The following is a 21,485-nucleotide window of genomic DNA, read 5'->3' as shown; positions in this document are numbered from 1 at the left end:
ATTGTTAGTTACCCTCCTGCAGTCTCGGAGTCTTTTTTTGACGCTGGACACTGTTCGCTCTGTATTCCCAGCAGAAGACACGTTTCTTGATATTTTCTCCCATGTTGTATTATTGAAGCGGTTATGTTCATCTCTTGATTTTGACCCAAATAGTTGTATGTTAAATTTAATTACATCATCAATGAGAGTTTCAGTCTCATCATCGGTGAATTTAGGGGCCCTGGTGCTTGTTCCCTCCTCTGCAGATTCCTCTTCCTCATGTGAATCTCTATTCACATGATGCTGCGAGCTTTGTTCAAGATCATCATCGCTCTGTGTCCTTTGTTGGTTGTTATTTTCCTCTTCTTCAGTTAAAGATAGGGAACGTCGTCTTCTTTGCTCCTCATCCATTTCTTTGAACTGATAAAAAAAATATTTATATATAATAATTATTAATATAAATATTTGAATTATTTGAAGTATTACATTTATAGTGTAATTATTATTTTTAAATTTAAATCAAGCAATGTTAAAGCTGAGTAAAAAAAAGCTTAAATGATACAGTTTTTCTAAATTAATTATAATTTTTTGTGATTATTTTTACCTTAAAAGATATTATATTAGACGTGTATATTGGTTTAACGTTTTTTTTTTTTACATGGATATATTGACCGTAGTAATAGGTAATATATAAAAAATATACCATATTAAAAAAAATTGGCACATTTATTTCCAAATCACTATTACATCTTTATATTTAAATAAAAGACAACACTATATTAGTTAAACACATGACGCACCTTTTATATCTCTAAAAGTTACCAATTGGTCAACACTGAAGTTCCATATTTAAATGCTTCAGCTTTAAATAGATCAATTATAATAAAAAAAGAGCAATATAGTAGCATTATTAAATTTTGCTCCATGATAGATATATATATATATATATATATATATAATTTTAAAACATGCACTAATGGATTACACTTTAACATGATGCACATTTATATCTAACCAAATCTAACAAATCCACCAGTGCAGCAGTAGTATTCTTACATGCCATACCATTATATATATATATATATATATATATATACACTGCTCAAAATAAAGGGAACACTAAAATAACACATCCTAGATCTGAATGAATTAAATATTGTTATTAAATACTTTGTTCTTTACATAGTTGAATGTGCTGACCACAAAATCACACAAAAATTATCAATGGAAATCAAATTTATTATCCCATGGAGGTCTGGATTTGGAGTCACACTCAAACTTAAAGTGGAAAAACACACTACAGGCTGATCCAACTTTGATGTAATGTCCTTAAAACAAGTCAAAATGAGGCTCAGTAGTGTGTGTGGCCTCCACGTGCCTGTATGAACTCCCTACAATGCCTGGGCATGCTCCTGATGAGGTGGCGGATGGTCTCCTTAGGGATCTCCTCCCAGACCTGGACTAAAGCATCCGCAACTCCTGGACAGTTTGTGGTGCGACGTGGCGTTGGTGGATGGAGCGAGACATGATGTCCCAGATGTGCTCAATTGGATTCAGGTCTGGGGAACGGGCGGGCCAGTCCATAGCATCAATGCCTTCGCCTTGCAGGAACTGCTGACACACTCCAGCCACATGAGGTCTAGCATTGTTTGCATTAGGAGGAACCCAGGGCCAACCGCACCAGCATATGGTCTCACAAGGGGTCTGAGGATCTCATCTCGGTACCTAATGGCAGTCAGGCTACCTCTGGCGAGCACATGGAGGGCTGTGCGGCCCCCCAAAGAAATGCCACCCCACATCATTACTGACCCACTGCCAAACCGGTCATGCAGGAGGATGTTGCAGGCAGCAGAACGTTCTCCTTGGCGTCTCCAGACTCTGTCACGTCTATCACATGTGCTCAGTGAGAACCTGCTTTCATCTGTGAAGAGCACAGGGCGCCAGTGGCGAATTTGCCAATCTTGGTGTTCTCTGGCAAATAACAAAACGTCCTGCACGGTGTTGGGCTGTAAGCATAACCCCCACCTGTGGACGTCGGGCCCTCATACCACCCTCATGGAGTCTGTTTCTGATCGTTTGAGTAGACACATGCACATTTGTGGCTTGCTGGAGGTCATTTTGCAGGGCTCTGGCAGTGCTCCTCCTGTTCCTCCTTGCACAAAGGCGGAGGTAGCGGTCCTGCTGCTGGGTTGTTGCCCTCCTACAGCCTCCTCCACGTCTCCTGATGTACTGGCCTGTCTCCTAGTAGCGCTTCCATGCTCTGGACACTACGCTGACAGACACAGCAAACCTTCTTGCCACAGCTCGCATTGATGTGCCATCCTGGATGAGCTGCACTACCTGAGCCACTTGTGTGGGTTGTAGACTCCGTCTCATGCTACCACTAGAGTGAAAGCACCACCAGCTTTCAAAAGTGACCAAAACATCAGCCAGAAAGCATAGGAGCTGAGAAGTGGTCTGTGGTCACCACCTGAAGAACAACTCTTTTATTGGGGGTGTCTTGCTAATTGCCTATAATTTCCACATGTTGTCTATTCCATTTGCACAACAGCATGTGAAATTGATTGTCAATCAGTGTTGCTTCCTAAGTGGACAGTTTGATTTCACAGAAGTGTGATTGACTTGGAGTTACATTGTGTTGTTTAAGTGTTCTCTTTATTTTTTTGGGCAGTGTATATATATATATGTTCTAGTAGTAAACCAGTCGCACCTTCAGTGTTTAAACAATTGAAAATAGTGATGTTATCCTTGGATAATCAATCAAATGTGCGTACCGGAAAGCAGAGGGTCAGTCACTTTGTATAGGATATCTTTATATCAGGAAACCTTGTACTCCTCCTCCTCTTTAGACTCGTCTCGGTATAGGTGTAGAGTTTATACGTGCAAAATATGCAAAAATTGTTTCAATTATTGCTCTTTGAAGGTGATATAGTGCTGGATGCATCCAGTGTCACTAAAGTGACTAAGTGCAATAAAAAAGTGCTAGAGTGCTTTAAATAATTAATAAATAAATAATTAATTAAATGTGCTGACCCAGTTTAAGGTAATGTGCTTATTTATCCATTCATAGGGGTGCAACACCAACTTTAAGTGAATAGAATTAATGTACTCATTGTATGTTGCACTCACATTTGCATTGCACTCTGTTAGAAGATGCCCTTGTTCACTCAGCAATAGTGAAGTACCTTAAGAATCGAAACAGGGCTCCCAAATGGGAAGAAAAATTTCTGATAGTGTAGTACCGTTAATACCAAAATTTAATGACAAAATGACAATAAAAAACATATAGATGGACTCGTACAATTAATTAAAAAACATGGAGCTTATCTGTAGTCTCTCATGGATAGAGCGGGGAGCCAGTAAGTGCCCAGTATATATATATATGAGTGGCACTATAGTGATACCTTAGCATGATCCACCTTGATATATCTAATTTGCATAAATATGCACCTCTATAGTATTTTCAAGATATAAATCTACATTATATGTATCTAAGTAACAAAATTTGGAGGATATATTAACATATATATATGATGCACCTTAATATATATAAAATAATTTTAAAAAATTATATATTAGGATTCTGCAATGCTTCACCAATCAATAATACATTAATATATAGTTGTATTTTTAAATTTCACACACAATAGTAATAAAGCACACAGTATTAGCACCACAAATACACATACTGCACCCAGCTGTGTCGCACCTTATACAATGTCAACTTTAGTGGTAGTGCACACAGTGATAGTGCCCCTTATATAGAGGCCATAGTATTTGTGCCCCTTATGCAATGCACCCAGTAGTAGTGCCCCTTATGTCAACAATAATGATAACACTTAGGAAGTACCCCTTTTACAATGCCCTTATTAGTAGTAAAACCATTATTTATTCCCTTAAAGGCAATCGCCTTGTATAGTATTGCCCAGAGTAGTAATGTTGCAGGTATTAATTCACACAGTCAGTTAGCCTCAGTAGTTATGACTCTGTAGTTATGCAACCCAGTGGTAATGTCCCCAACTTGTTTAGCATTCCTGTAGTTTGCCCTCCTGTAGGTTGCAGACAATTATTAATGGCCACAGTATTAATGTACCATTTAGTTTGCCCCCAGTATTTATCCCCCATTAATAATGCCACCCAGTAGTTTCCAAACCACTAGTTTGCCACCTTGTAGTCTGCCCCCTTGTACTTTGCATCACAGTAGTATGCCCCCATTAGCTTTCCCCAATTTTTTTGCCCCCATTAGAAACAGTCTCAGACATTAAAAAAAAATACACACAGACCATAGTCAACAAGCACCGCTACTGCATCCGTCTGCTACAGTCCTCAGGGCGTCCGCTCCTCTTCACCATGGGAGAGACGTCATGACGTCTATCCCATAGCGCACACTGACAGAGCCTGGAGGCATACCTCACACCATTACCCTCTGCAGAAGGGAAACAATGCTCTGCTTATGGACTTTTCTCTTAATATATGATTGCCAACACCTGGCCTGAACAGGTTAATGGATAAGAACGGAGTTTCATCACAGGTGATGGCAATCATACATTAAGAGGAAATTGCAGGAGCTGAGCATTCTATCCCTCCTGGAGAGTGTCATGTTGTGAGGTATGCTAGAGGTGTAGTGAGCTCTTTATGCTGGCTTCCGCTATGGACGGAGAGACGTGCACATGCTGATAACACAATCTCAGCTTGGGCACAGCATCTCCCTGTGCGTCATCTGGAAAATGACAGCTTAGGTGAGCAGGAAATGGCTTCTGTCTCACAGTGTAAGGGACGGAACGCATTCCCGCCGCGTTCCGGATCACTTAAAGCACAGATCATGACCGTTCCATGTATTACAACATACCTTAACCATACGGTCAGGCAGTGTCGCTGCAAAAGCGTACAGTGTAACATAACATATCCCTTTACCTCCACGACTCTATGTTGGACATGGGCAAGCACTACAATATCAAGACTTGCAGTGTTTATTGAATTGGCATTTGTGGGGGGTCATAATATCTGTCATTGGTGATGCATAGTATCTGGCATTTGTGGGGGGTCATACTATCTGTCATTGGTGATGTATAGTATCTTTCAATTGTGGGGGGTCATAATATCTGTCATTGGTGATGCATAGTATCTGGCATTTGTGGGGGGCATTGTATCTGGCATATGTGGGGGGCATTGTATCTGGCATTTGTGGGGGGCATTGTATCTGGTATTTGTGGCGGGGCATTGTATCTGGCATTTGTGGGGGGTCATACTATCTGTCATTGGTGATGCATAGTATCTGGCATTTGTGGGGGGTCATTGTATCTGGCATATGGGGGGGCATTGTATCTGGAACTCATGTGGGCATTGTATATTGCACTGCTTGTGGATATTATAGGTGTATCTGACAATGCTGGGGGGCATTCTAAGTGTATCTAGCACTATGTGGGATGGCATTGTTTCTGAGTCTTGCACTATGCGTAGTTGATTGTTTTTAGTTGAGAGACCACAACCACTTTTGTGGTGGCACAATAACATTGTCAGGATCACGTGCGCAATATGCATATCTTCTAATAATATCACTGTGTTGTGCAATTTAAATTTTTTAATAGTGTTTGCACATGCCCTGTCCTTTTTTATTTTAATTAAAACAAACATATTATGAAAAAAGGATTTACAGTTAATTAGATTTACATGGGAACTCTGTAACATATAAAATAACCCTGCTTGTGCGCATGTATCATATAGAGTAAACCATAATTATTCAATATTAATTAATTCAATTAATATAAAACCTATATAAGTTTTAGTAGAATAAAGAATACAACGTAAGAATGCCCTACTATACTCCCACTGCATTTTCCATATTTTAACATTTTTAATCAGAAAAGATAGTAGCGGATAATTCCTGTGTAAAAATTATTAATTTTGTTTTTTCGTATCAAAGGCCTTCTGTCTTTATATTTTAATTTACTTTAAATAATATTTTTATGTGATGCCTTGGCTATGTAATGTTTTAATATAGTCTAATTTCATATTAATTGAAAGTACGTTGAATTGTATTAAATGCTAAAAAATATTATTTATTTTTGAAGATGTCAGAGGAGAGAACAAAAAAACTAGAGATGTGCACCGGAAATTTTTCGGGTTTTGTGTTTTGGTTTTGGGTTCGGTTCCGTGGCCGTGTTTTGGGTTCGAACGCGTTTTGGCAAAACCTCACCGAATTTTTTTTGTCGGATTCGGGTGTGTTTTGGATTCGGGTGTTTTTTTTCAAAAAACCCTAAAAAACAGCTTAAATCATAGAATTTGGGGGTCATTTTGATCCCAAAGTATTATTAACCTCAATAACCATAATTTCCACTCATTTTCAGTCTATTCTGAACACCTCACACCTCACAATATTATTTTTAGTCCTAAAATTTGCACCAAGGTCGCTGGATGACTAAGCTCAGCGACCCAAGTGGCCGACACAAACACCTGGCCCATCTAGGAGTGGCACTGCAGTGTCACGCAGGATGGCCCTTCCAAAAAACACTCCCCAAACAGCACATGACGCAAAGAAAAATGAAAGAAAAAAGAGGTGCAAGATGGAATTGTCCTTGGGCCCTCCCACCCACCCTTATGTTGTATAAACAGGACATGCACACTTTAACCAACCCATCATTTCAGTGACAGGGTCTGCCACACGACTGTGACTGAAATGACGGGTTGGTTTGGACCCCCACCAAAAAAGAAGCAATTAATCTCTCCTTGCACAAACTGGCTCTACAGAGGCAAGATGTCCACCTCATCATCATCCTCCGATTCATCACCGTGTACATCCCCCTCCTCACAGATTATCAGTTCGTCACCACTGGAATCCACCATCACAGCTCCCTGTGTACTTTGTGGAGGCAATTGCTGCTGGTGAATGTCTCCACGGAGGAATTGATTATAATTCATTTTAATGAACATCATCTTCTCCACATTTTCTGGAAGTAACCTCGTACGCCGATTGCTGACAAGGTGAGCGGCGGCACTAAACACTCTTTCGGAGTACACACTTGTGGGAGGGCAACTTAGGTAGAATAAAGCCAGTTTGTGCAAGGGCCTCCAAATTGCCTCTTTTTCCTGCCAGTATACGTATGGACTGTCTGACGTGCCTACTTGGATGCGGTCACTCATATAATCCTCCACCATTCTTTCAATGGAGAGAGAATCATATGCAGTGCCAGTAGACGACATGTCCGTAATCGTTGGCAGGTCCTTCAGTCCGGACCAGATGTCAGCATCAGCAGTCGCTCCAGACTGCCCTGCATCACCGCCAGTGGGTGGGCTCGGAATTCTGAGCCTTTTCCTCGCACCCCCAGTTGCGGGAGAATGTGAAGGAGGAGATGTTGACAGGTCGCGTTCCGCTGACTTGACAATTTTCTCACCAGCAGTTCTTTGAACCCCTGCAGACTTGTGTCTACCGGAAAGAGAGATCCAAGGTAGGTTTTAAATCTAGGATCGAGCACGGTGGCCAAAATGTAGTGCTCTGATTTCAACAGATTGACCACCCGTGAATCCTTGTTAAGCGAATTAAGGGCTCCATCCACAAGTCCCACATGCCTAGCGGAATCGCTCAGTGTTAGCTCCTCCTTCAATGTCTCCAGCTTCTTCTGCAAAAGCCTGATGAGGGGAATGACCTGACTCAGGCTGGCAGTGTCTGAACTGACTTCACGTGTGGCAAGTTCAAAAGGTTGCAGAACCTTGCACAACGTTGAAATCATTCTCCACTGCGCTTGAGACAGGTGAATTCCACCTCCTATATCGTGGTCAGTTGTATTGGCTTGAATGGCCTTTTGCTGCTCCTCCAACCTCTGAAGCATATAGAGGGTTGAATTCCACCTCGTTACCACTTCTTGCTTCAGATGATGGCAGGGCAGGTTCAGGCGTTTTTGGTGTTGCTCCAGTCTTCTGTACGTGGTGTCTGTACGCCGAAAGTGTCCCGCAATTCTTCTGGCCCCTGTCGTTTTTTAAATAATTCTGCACCACCAAATTCAAGGTATGTGCAAAACATGGGACGTGCTGGAATTTGCCCAGATTTAATGCACACACAATATTGCTGGCTTTGTCCGATGCCACAAGTCCACAGGAGAGTCCAACTGGGGTAAGCCATTCTGCGATGATCTTCCTCAGTTGCCGTAAGAGGTTTTCAGCTGTGTGCGTATTCTGGAAAGCGGTGATACAAAGCGTAGCCTGCCTAGGAAAGAATTGGCGTTTGCGAGATGCTGCTACTGGTGCCGCCGCTGCTGTTCTTGCGGCGGGAGTCAATACATCTACCCAGTGGGCAGTCACAGTCATATAGTCCTGAGTCTGCCCTGCTCCACTTGTCCACATGTCCGTGGTTAAGTGGACATTGGGTACAACTGCATTTTTAGGACACTGGTGAGTCTTTTTCTGAGGTCTGTGTACATTTTCGGTATCGCCTGCCTAGAGAAATGGAACCTAGATGGTATTTGGTACCGGGGACACAGTACCTCAAACAAGTCTATAGTTGGCTCTGCAGTAATGATGGATACCGGAACCACGTTTCTCACCGCCCAGGATGCCAAGGCCTCAGTTATCCGCTTTGCAGCAGGATGACTGCTGTGATATTTCATCTTCCTCGCAAAGGACTGTTGGACAGTCAATTGCTTGGTGGAAGTAGTAAAAGTTGTCTTACGACTTCCCCTCTGGGATGACCATCGACTCCCAGCAGCAACAACAGCAGCGCCAGCAGCAGTAGGCATTACACGCAAGGATGCATCGGAGGAATCCCAGGCAGGAGAGGACTCGTCAGAATTGCCAGTGACATGGCCTGCAGGACTATTGGCATTCCTGGGGAAGGAGGAAATTGACACTGAGGGAGTTGGTGGGGTGGTTTGCGTGAGCTTGGTTACAAGAGGAAGGGATTTACTGGTCAGTGGACTGCTTCCGCTGTCGCCCAAAGTTTTTGAACTTGTCACTGACTTATGATGAATGCGCTGCAGGTGACGTATAAGGGAGGATGTTCCGAGGTGGTTAACGTCCTTACCCCTACTTATTACAGCTTGACAAAGGCAACACACGGCTTGATACCTGTTGTCCGCATTTCTGTTGAAATACGTCCACACCGAAGAGCTGATTTTTTTGGTATTTTCACCAGGCATGTCAATGGCCATATTCCTCCCACGGACAACAGGTGTCTCCCCGGGTGCCTGACTTAAACAAACCACCTCACCATCAGAATCCTCCTTGTCAATTTCCTCCCCAGCGCCAGCAACACCCATATCCTCCTCATCCTGGTGTACTTCAACACTGACATCTTCAATCTGACTATCAGGAACTGGACTGCGGGTGCTCCTTCCAGCACTTGCAGGGGGCGTGCAAATGGTGGAAGGCGCATGCTCTTCACGTCCAGTGTTGGGAAGGTCAGGCATCGCAACCGACACAATTGGACTCTCCTTGTGGATTTGTGATTTCGTAGAACGCACAGTTCTTTGCTGTGCTTTTGCCAGCTTAAGTCTTTTCATTTTTCTAGCGAGAGGCTGAGTGCTTCCATCCTCATGTGAAGCTGAACCACTAGCCATGAACATAGGCCAGGGCCTCAGCCGTTCCTTGCCACTCCGTGTGGTAAATGGCATATTGGCAAGTTTACGCTTCTCCTCCGTCGATTTTATTTTAGATTTTTGAGTCCTTTTTTTACTGATATTTTGTGTTTTGGATTTTACATGCTCTGTACTATGACATTGGGCATCGGCCTTGGCAGACGACGTTGATGGAATTTCATCGTCTCGGCCATGACTAGTGGCAGCAGCTTCAGCACGAGGTGGAAGTGGATCTTGATCTTTCCCTATTTTTGGAACCTCAACATTTTTGTTCTCCATATTTTAATAGGCACAACTAAAAGGCACCTCAGGTAAACAATGGAGATGGATGGATACTAGTATACTTATGGATGACGAGCACTGACGACACAGAGGTAGCTACAGCCGTGGACTACCGTACTGCGTCTGCTAGTATAGAGATGATAATGATATAAAAAATATATATATATCACTACTGCAGGTATATATAATATAATGACGGACCTGCTGGACACTGTCAGCAGACTCCTAAACTACTAGTATGAAGAAGATAGAAAAATAAACCCCACCACAGGTAGGTATACAATTATGGACGAGCACTGACGACACAGAGGTAGCTACAGCCGTGGACTACCGTACTGCGTCTGCTAGTATAGAGATGATAATGATATAAAAAATATATATATATCACTACTGCAGGTATATATAATATAATGACGGACCTGCTGGACACTGTCAGCAGACTCCTAAACTACTAGTATGAAGAAGATAGAAAAATAAACCCCACCACAGGTAGGTATACAATTATGGACGAGCACTGACGACACAGAGGTAGCTACAGCCGTGGACTACCGTACTGCGTCTGCTAGTATAGAGATGATAATGATATAAAAAATATATATATATCACTACTGCAGGTATATATAATATAATGACGGACCTGCTGGACACTGTCAGCAGACTCCTAAACTACTAGTATGAAGAAGATAGAAAAAAAAACCCACCACAGGTAGGTATACAATTATGGACGAGCACTGACGACACAGAGGTAGCTACAGCCGTGGACTACCGTACTGCATCTGCTAGTATAGAGATGATAATGATATAAAAAATATATATATATATCACTACTGCAGGTATATATAATATAATGACGGACCTGCTGGACACTGTCAGCAGACTCCTAAACTACTAGTATGAAGAAGATAAAAAAAAAAACCCCACCACAGGTAGGTATACAATTATGGATGAGCACTGACGACACAGAGGTAGCTACAGCCGTGGACTACCGTACTGCGTCTGCTAGTATAGAGATCATAATGATATAAAAAATATATATATATCACTACTGCAGGTATATATAATATAATGACGGACCTGCTGGACACTGTCAGCAGACTCCTAAACTACTAGTATGAAGAAGATAGAAAAAAAACCCCCACCACAGGTAGGTATACAACTATGGACGAGCACTGACAACACAGAGGTAGCTACAGCCGTGGACTACCGTACTGCGTCTGCTAGTATAGAGATGATAATGATATAAAAAATATATATATATCACTACTGCAGGTATATATAATATAATGACGGACCTGCTGGACACTGTCAGCAGACTCCTAAACTACTAGTATGAAGAAGATAGAAAAATAAACCCCACCACAGGTAGGTATACAATTATGGACGAGCACTGACGACACAGAGGTAGCTACAGCCGTGGACTACCGTACTGCGTCTGCTAGTATAGAGATGATAATGATATAAAAAATATATATATATCACTACTGCAGGTATATATAATATAATGACGGACCTGCTGGACACTGTCAGCAGACTCCTAAACTACTAGTATGAAGAAGATAGAAAAATAAACCCCACCACAGGTAGGTATACAATTATGGACGAGCACTGACGACACAGAGGTAGCTACAGCCGTGGATTACCGTACTGCGTCTGCTAGTATAGAGATGATAATGATATAAAAAATATATATATATCACTACTGCAGGTATATATAATATAATGACGGACCTGCTGGACACTGTCAGCAGACTCCTAAACTACTAGTATGAAGAAGATAGAAAAAAAAAACCCACCACAGGTAGGTATACAATTATGGACGAGCACTGACGACACAGAGGTAGCTACAGCCGTGGACTACCGTACTGCGTCTGCTAGTATAGAGATGATAATGATATAAAAAATATATATATATCACTACTGCAGGTATATATAATATAATGACGGACCTGCTGGACACTGTCAGCAGACTCCTAAACTACTAGTATGAAGAAGATAGAAAAATAAACCCCACCACAGGTAGGTATACAATTATGGACGAGCACTGACGACACAGAGGTAGCCACAGCCGTGGACTACCGTACTGCGTCTGCTAATATAGAGATGATAAAGATGATAGAGATGAACAAAAAAAATATAACACTACTGCAGGTAAATATTTATATAATATAATGAATGACGGACCTGCTGGACACTGTCAGCAGAATGCGTTTATAGAATAAAAAAAAAAAACACCACAGGAGTGTTTAACTTTTTCAGGCAGACAATATACTGGTGGTCACTGGTCAGTCACACTGGCAGCAAAAGTGTGCACTGTACTCCTGCTATAACTGCACCCCAGTCTCCCCCACAATTCAGCAGTGTGAGCAGTGAGCACTCAGCACAGTCAGATATACATAGATGATATTATCATGCAGCACACTGAGGCTGAGCACAGATATGGTATGTGACTGTGTATCTTTTTTTTCAGGCAGAGAACGGATTATATTAAATAATAAATAAAACTGGTGGTGGTCACTAGTAACTATCAGCAAAACTCTGCACTCTGAGTACTCCTAATGCTCCCCAAAATTACTAAGTTAGTAGTAAATCAAGTCAAGTGTCTCTATCTATTCTAACGGAGAGGACGCCAGCCACGTCCTCTCCCTATCAATCTCAATGCACGTGTGAAAATGGCGGCGACGCGCGGCTCCTTATATAGAATCCGAGTCTCGCGATAGAATACGAGCCTCGCGAGAATCCGACAGCGGGATGATGACGTTCGGGCGCGCTCGGGTTAACCGAGCAAGGCGGGAAGATCCGAGTCTGCCTCGGACCCGTGTAAAAAGGCTGAAGTTCGGGGGGGTTCGGATTCCGAGGAACCGAACCCGCTCATCTCTAAAAAAAACGTTCTCTTCAATTCTCAGAGGAAGAAGCTTCACAGCCACATAGAAGCAAGAGTGTGTCTGAACATGGACCATCATGTATTGAGCATGTGGCAGAATCAAATGATGAGGAGGAGGAGTCAGCAGAAGAAGGGGGGAGCACCCGTGCTCCAAAATTCAATGATGAAGAGACAGAAACCCTAATTGATGAAGTAAATAAGTTTAGCTCTGAGCTTTTTGGATCAAAAGAAACAAATGTTCAACACAGGTTCAACACCAAAACATGGGAGAAGATTGCAAACAATGTGTCTTCTGCTGGCACTACACAACGTAGTGTATCGAGCTGTAAAAAAAAGGCTAAGAGACTGCAGGAGGCTCACAAACAATAAAATCCAGGCTGGACAAAAGCTACAGAAAGATTGGGAGAAGAAATTCATGGAGTACTTCCAACTAATCAGAGATGAGGAGGTTGCTGGCCCTAGTGGTAAATACTTTTTTTTAATTAAATTCATTATATTACTGTATTGTTTTTCTATGATTATTCTAGAATATCATAAATCTTTTATTTTTTGAAAGGAAAAGAACATAAAAGCAGCAGAGGAGTAACACCAAAAAAATATATTGCCACGCCAAAGAAGAATACTACCTCATTTAAGAAATCTTCATCCTCATCTCCACAAACAGACGGTTAGTGATTATTTCACTCAATTGTGATTTGTTAAAGTTAGGTATCAAACATGTCCTTCAAAATTAATTCTTCTTACAGTATTGAGAGTAAAAAAAAGAAGAATATCTTTTGGGGATATGCCAATGGAACAGGTGTCAGCTTCATCAATGTTAGAGGAGCCACTGGCGACTGTGGCGGAGCCGGTGGCGACTGTGGAGGAGCCGGCGGCAACTGTGGCGGAGCCGGTGGCGACTGTGGCGGAGCCGGTGGCGACTGTAGAGGAGCCGGTGGCAACTTTTGAGGAGTCGGTGGCGACTGTGGAGGAGACACATCAAAATGATGATGAGACACAGCCAAATGACGAGGAAACAGAGCCTTCAGGTGCGTAGAGATGTATTGTTAAAATTTACATTTTGAAAAAGTATTTGTCTATGGGAATATATTGTAGTAATAATTTTCAACATATTTAACATTTAATTTTAAATAAACAACACCTTGACTTCATCAGGAGCAGCGGTTTCCAAACTTGGTCACAAATTATCTACAACAGTTAATGTTTGATAGGTTAAATAGCTGTTTAACATGTGTATTCATTACTCAATGCCAAATACTAAAATTAAAAAGCAAAATTAAATTATTTAAGTTTTAAAACTGTGAGTATACAGAGAAAATGTTACCTGTTACGGGTACTGGAGCAACAAGGTTGTTACACACTGCTGTAGTGAAAGAGCATGAGAGTCTTCCTCATATTTCACAAACTTGCATGAATGTTGCAGTGGCCTATGGAATTTACACAGTACTCTAATCATTAAAGTCTTTAATCTTAAAATATTTAAAACTTTCAGTAGAATAAATTCCAGTAATGAAGATAGATAGTATATTAATTTATTATATTTTCATGTCATTGAAAACAAGTTTTTACTTTATTTAAAATAGATATTTAAATTAAATTTTATTTTTTATACAGGACACCAAGATCAAACAAGGGTATCCTATTCTAATTTGGAAATCATTATTGCAGTAATTGATCTTAGGGGGCAAAGACGTTTAGAGGATTTCCAAAGGTTTGAGAATCGGCTAGACCATATACAACAGACCATGGAGCGGATACGGACAACGCAAATAGCACAAAGCAATTCATTGGTTACTATTGCTTCCGTCTATGACCAGCTTGCAGCTAATCAAGCAGTTATTTGTTTGCATTGCCAACAAATCATACAGACTCTGCACCATATGGGGGTATGGCAGTATGAGTCTGTGAACAACACTTGATTGATCTCAACCGCACTACATCTGCTGAGTGAAGGAGGGCGAAGAATGCACAATACCGTAACTCCACCAAACACAGAACATGCACCATACCAATATGGCCATGGAACAGAACACCCTGAGTCTACATTTATTTCCGGATCACAACAAAGCTCTGCGTACAATGAGATTTTGGAACTACGTGCGCATCTTGCATATGCTAATTGGCAAATACAAAGATATGAGGAACAGGGTGAGCTAAGAACTGGACAACCAAGACCAAGACCAGGTGAGGGCGAGACAAGACCTGGACAAGAGGAGCCAAGACCTGGACAGGACGAGCCAAGACCTGGACTAGAGGAGCAAAGACCGGGACAGGACGAGCCAAGACCAGGACAAGAGGATCAAACCCCTTGGCTGGCGAAGTAGACAATAAAAGAGTAGGTTGAAAGTACTCAACAACACATCTTAAATATAAATATTTTATTTTAAATTCAAATTAATATTGAATATTAATGTATAAAATAATTATTTTTGATTTTTAAATAACGCTTGATAATAGAGAGAGAGTTGAGATAGTTAGAGACATTTTTAATAATAGATGTAATCTAATATGTTCTAACTTTGATGACGTCTTGATTTTTACCTTTCAGCCAAGAACTCAAAAGACATGACCACATATAGAGGGACTGAGGGACTCACATTGATGTCCCCAATGGTCCTGCCTTCCAAAGGGACAGGCTCTGAAAATTAAAGAGGATGGTATAGGGCTCGTCGGCGTGCATCAAACGGTAAGCTGCAGCTGAAAGCTAGGTTTTCATGTCTGTGTTTAGGATTTGATACTTAATTTGGGTTATCAGGCGGAGATCATGAGGTGAGTTGTATTGTATAGAGACAGCCAGGGCAATTGATTGTTGTCTACCATTGCTAACTTCTAACTTTTTTCCTTTCAGCCAAGACCTCAACACCCATGACCACATGTAGTGAGAAAGAATGACTTACACTGATGTCTAAAATGGTCCAGCCTTCCAAATGGACAGGCTCTATTAATTAAAGAGCCTGGCATAGGGATCATCGGTGTGCATCAAACAGTAAGTAGACACTGAATGCTAAGGATAAAATACATCATAAGTTAAAAATCAATTATGGTTTATAGAACAGTATATGGTCACATGTTCTTAGAAAAGGATAATTATAGATTTTGGATAAGATGAAGTATAAAAAATAGATTAGTGGAACAATGAAATATTTAATTTCAAAAGTAAGAAGAGGGTGACCAAATTTTAAGTTTACATACTAGTTTTGTTTGTTGTAAGATAGTTCTTTATATTGAATTATATGTGTCGTTATTTAGGGCTAGTAGGGAGGAAATGGGTAAACAAATGATAAAATGTGTTGATTCCTTACATTTACATGTTATTTTATACATTTATTTTCAGCACTATCACCATCTTTCATGGGAGGAACACTATACCGACGGATAATTCAGCATGATTAATTACGTTCTCCTGGCATAACGATAATTGCATCATGAAAATACATTTTTAACAATATAGAATATATAATAAAATAAAAGTAAAGTTGATATATTTTTTATTACTGTTCTTGTTTAAAAATGTGATTTTGACTATTTGTAACATTAAAAAAATAAAAAAAATTGAATAAATACTTTATTATGTAAGGGACATTTTAGACTCTCTCCCGAGCAGCAGCATTTACAGGTTTACATCCAGTACTGGATTAAGGACTTCAGGACAGAATGCAGGACAGCAACATTTCATTGTTATTCATTAAGCACATACATGCATGTACACTCCCATACATACTGTAATATCTATATATTTTTATTTATTATTGGCGGAAATCAAAGCTTTTAAGTAAAGTGATGGGAAATCAAATATGCTCACTGATGCAAATAAGCAATGATAAGCTAACTGAACACCTACAAAACTAAAATATAAGGTAAGCTATTGATAATAAAACTACTACACATTGTGGTTCTGGTGAACGATTGTCATGATGCCAGTAGTCAACTGATGGACCCCGGTATCACAACAATCAATATGCAGACAGGGTATGGTTTAATTATTTTGAAATTAAATGGCAAATAAGATATACAGGCTTTAATTCGACAATACTTTGGTTGACACAGTAACTAAAACGTTCTTCAATAGTGGGTAGGACTAAGTCAATGTGGGTGGTATGTAGTGTTAGGTTAGCGTAGCTCACACACTACTTAAATTTATATATTGCCAATTCTTAAAGGTAGACATTACTTAAAATAGTTACTTTTGTTAGGTCAGTGGTCAGCACCACAAATTTTTTCAAAGTAGTGTACTTACAGCATCACTCCATGTCTAAAGAACAATAGCAGAAGATCTCAACATTTTTTACATAGTGGAATTTTAAGCTACTGACATTTAACATACTTAGCTCTCATATGTACTCAGCATAGAGAAGATATGAAATGGAAGGTGATAATGCACAAGAGAAGAAGCGAATAGCTCTATTTTATAAAAGGAAGACTGACTTCACAATTAGGAGCTGATTGATAGTTGCGTTATCTTACAGTTTAGCACTTCTACATTCTTATTTCATGTGGGACAAAGTGAACCATTTATTCATGTTCAAAAATGTAACAAACAGTGTACCTGTGCAAGAAATCGGATACTGGCGGGGTGTGCTGCTACTGCCAATTGAAGTTTGACAGGACTACCTGCCTACATCAATACATTAAGAACATATAGACATTGAAACTTTAAAAAGGAATGTGTTAAAACGGGGGTAAAGGGGTGGTGTAAAGGAATACAACCATAAGAACTGATAGCTGTATAAAATTACTGGTAGTAGGGCTGATGCCAGGTCTACAGCAAACAAACAGTGTGCCTGTGCATTGAAAAGGACATTGGCATAGAGTGTGTTGCTGCTACAACTTGTATTTCAACGGGACTATACGCAAACACATAAAATGACGAACGTCTATCCCTGGAAGCATGCCGAACATGTGTTATAGCTGCAACTGGGGTCATGCACACAATGTGTTATAGATGAAACTTGGGGTATGCCCAGCACGGGTTATAGCTAACTTTGAGCACATCCAGGGGCAAGTGACGGGGCGTAATAGTTTACATGGTAGAGAAAGCTTTAGCCTTTAGGTGCAACCATTTTATACCTGATGAATACGCAGTGTTAAACGGGTGGTTTGTGGTGGGGTGGTAGTCACATAAGATTTGTCTGTGTAAATGGTGAATTGAAAAATATTATGGATTGTGAGGTGTATACCTCTTGTGACTCTATTAATGTTAGCGCAGTTCATCAATATTATATATTATATAATAAGGTTTGTATAGATGGGATGAAGAGGCGCCCCTCGGTCTGGGCGTCTAGAATTAGCGGGTAGGGGGTTAGGCAGGAACCGGGGTGCAGAACTGGGAATGGGGGTGCCTATCCCTTCAGGTATATGACTGCAGGGTGGGGGTTGGGCCTGGAATTTTAAGTAACGCTGTGAGGGATTGAAGGGCAGGCTGGGAGCTGTAGTGCCACAACTTAAAGTAGCGGCAGGGGTGGAGGTTTGGACGGGGATCGTCTTAAAGTAGACCTATAAGTATAGATGGGATGAAGAGGCGTGCATGGGTCTGGGCGTCTAGAATTAGCGGGTAGGGGGTCAGGCAGGAGAGGAGGTGCAGAGCTGGGAATGGGGGTGCCTATCCCTGCAGGTATATGACTGCAGGGTGGACGTTGGTCCTTGCATTTTAAGTAACGCTGTGAGGGATTGAAGGGCAGGCTGGGAGCTGTAGTGCCACGGCTTAAATTAGTGGCGGGGGTTGAGGTTTGGACGGGGACCGTCTTAAAGTAGACCAGTATGTATCGATGGGATGAAGAGGCGTGCATGGGTCTGGGCGTCTAGAATTAGCGGGTAGGGGGTCAGGCAGGAGAGGGGGTGCAGAGCTGAGAATGGGGGTGCCCATCCCGTTAGGTATATGGCTGCAGCGTGGAGGTTGGGCCAGGAATTTTAAGGAACGCTGTGAGGGATTGAAGGGCAGGTTGGGAGCTGTAGTGCCACGGATTAAATTAGCGGCGGGGGTTGAGGTTTGGACGGGGACCGTCTTAAAGTAGACCAGTATGTATCGATGGGATGAAGAGGCATGCATGGGTCTGGGCGTCTAGAATTAGCGGGTAGGGGGTCAGGCAGGAGAGGGGGTGCAGAGCTGGGAATGGGGGTGCCCATCCCTTTAGGTATATGGCTGCAGCGTGGAGGTTGGGCCTGGCATTTTAAGGAACGCTGTGAGGGATTGAAGGGCAGGCTGGGAGCTGTAGCGCCACGGCTTAAAGTAGCGGCGGGGGTTGAGGTTTGGACGGGGACCGTCTTAAAGTAGACCAGTATGTATCGATGGGATTAAGAGGCGCGCCTGGGTCTGGGCGTCTAGAATTAGCGGGTAGGGGGTCAGGCAGGAGAGGGGGTGCAGAGCTGGAATTTGGGGTGCCTATCCCTTCAGGTATATGACTGCAGGGTGGATGTTGGTCCTTGCATTTTAAGTAACGCTGTGAGGGATTGAAGAGCAGGCTGGGAGCTGTAGTGCCACGGCTTAAATTAGCGGCGGGGGTTGAGGTTTGGATGGGGACCGTCTTAAAGTAGACCAGTATGTATCGATGGGATGAAGAGGCGTGCATGGGTCTGGGCGTCTAGAATTAGCGGTTAGGGGGACAGACAGGAGAGGGGGTGCAGAGCTGGGAATGGGGATGCCCATCCCTTTAGGTATATGGCTGCAGCGTGGAGGTTGGGCCAGGAATTTTAAGGAACGCTGTGAGGGATTGAAGGGCAGGCTGGTAGCTGTAGTGTCACGGCTAAAATTAGCGGCGGGGGTTGAGGTTTGGACGGGGACCGTCTTAAAGTAGACCAATATGTATCGATGGGATGAAGAGGCGTGCATGGGTCTGGGCATCTAGAATTAGCGGGTAGGGGGTCAGGCAGGAGAGGGGGTGCAGAGCTGGGAATGGGGGTGCCCATCTCTTTAGGTATATCGCTGCAGCGTGGAGGTTGGGCCTTGCATTTTAAGGAACGCTGTGAGGGATTGAAGGACAGGCTGGGAGCTGTAGTGCCACGTCTTACAATAGCGGCGGGGGTTGAGGTTTGGACGGGGACCGTCTTAAAGTAGACCAGTATGTATCGATGGGATAACATGTTGTTTGTCGATGTTCTTATTGTCGACCTATTCAGAGCCGTCTTAACAGCAGTGTAGGCCCCTGGGCACAGCAATGCACTGGGGCCCCCACCCACCCATCAGCGGTAGGGGTGGGGGGTGCTATCAGCAGCAGCTTTGATGTCCCATGGGGGGGGGGTAAGGGGGTTCTATCTTTCGCTCAGCATGTAGGACCTGGAGATATAATTTCTGCTAATTACTCCTTTACTGCACAAATGGGACCGGAAGGAGAACACTAAACTGGAGAAAGGGACATTGGGCTGAATGAAGGGGCCCTGGTACATGAATTCCTGGGTGGTAGGGGGTGTTTAATACACAGGGGAGGGGTGGATAGAGGAGTAGGCTTAATAATATTCATTATTTTCCGGGGGTCAGGGCAGCTTGCTTTACTGCAGATATCTCCAGTTCCTGGAAATAAATTTCTTAGCTTTAATGGGATAAAAAAAAACAAGATAGTCCCACCTTTCAGGAGGTACTGGGGACACCTTTCAGGAGGTACTGGGGACATTGGGATCAGACTTCAGGAGCCAGAGCAATCCACCAACAAAATATAAAACTGCATATTAAGCGTGTGGAGCTGGAGCAGGGACCAGCTGCTTGAAGGCTGATATATCTGGCTCTGGGCATAGTAGAGACAAGCCACTGATAGGGGAGAGTCCCAGCTTTTGGAGTATACCCTCAGAAAAACTCTAAGTCTGACAGAACCTGAGATATCTGGCTGGGAAAACAATTAACAGGCTTAACAGGCTTGGATGGGGACCACTGCTTTGAAGTCAGATATCTCCGGTTCCCCAGGGCCGATTTTCAAAATTCTGGTACCCCTGGAAAGAGGGGACCCTCAGAAATCAGCCTAGGGCCCTTTTACTCATGGGGCCCTTGGGCAAGAGCCCATTGAGCCCATACAAAAAGACGGCCCTGGACCTATTCTGTTTCGATGTAAGGTGTGCCGGACAGGTTGTTTGTCGATGTTCTTATTGTCGACCTATTCTGTTTCGATGTAAGGTGTGCCGGACAGGTTGTTTGTCGATGTTCTTATTGTCGACCTATTCTGTTTCGATGTAAGGTGTGCCGGACAGGTTGTTGCTCGATGTTCTTATTGTCGACCTATTCTGTTTCGATGTAAGGTGTGCCGGACAGGTTGTTTGTCGATGTTCTTATTGTCGACCTATTCTGTTTCGATGTAAGGTGTTGTTTGTCGATCAACATGTTGTTTGTCGATCCATTAACATGTAGATGTATAATTACTTTCGACATTTACATTTTCTAACAACAACATGTCTAGTTTTAATATGTCGATATTATATTCCTGTCTATATTAATAATTCGATATAGGTCATGTCTATATATTGCATTGTTCGACATTCATCATGTCTACCTTCAGTTACTGTCAATGTAAAATGTGCCGCTCTAAAAGCTATGCCGAACTGCCGTTGTCGCTAAAATGATTGTCGATGTACGTCCCTCCGATTTTACATACCACACCCGAGGCGTACACCAGGCGGGAGGGGGCGGCCGGCGGCGTTGGGCCACCATTTTGGGGGTGTGGTCTGGGCAATGCAGGCGTGCGGGGGGGGGGGGTTGCGGTAGCTGCGTGACATCACACACAGCCGCTGTGACCCAGAGAGCGGGAAGCTCCCTGCCAGCGTGCAGGAGCTGTGCTGGTAGGGAGCTACTCTTCAGG

The sequence above is a fragment of the Pseudophryne corroboree genome, chromosome 5, assembly GCF_028390025.1.
Source record: "Pseudophryne corroboree isolate aPseCor3 chromosome 5, aPseCor3.hap2, whole genome shotgun sequence".
Classification (NCBI taxonomy): Eukaryota; Metazoa; Chordata; class Amphibia; order Anura; family Myobatrachidae; genus Pseudophryne; species Pseudophryne corroboree.
This window is presented reverse-complemented; position numbering follows the sequence as displayed.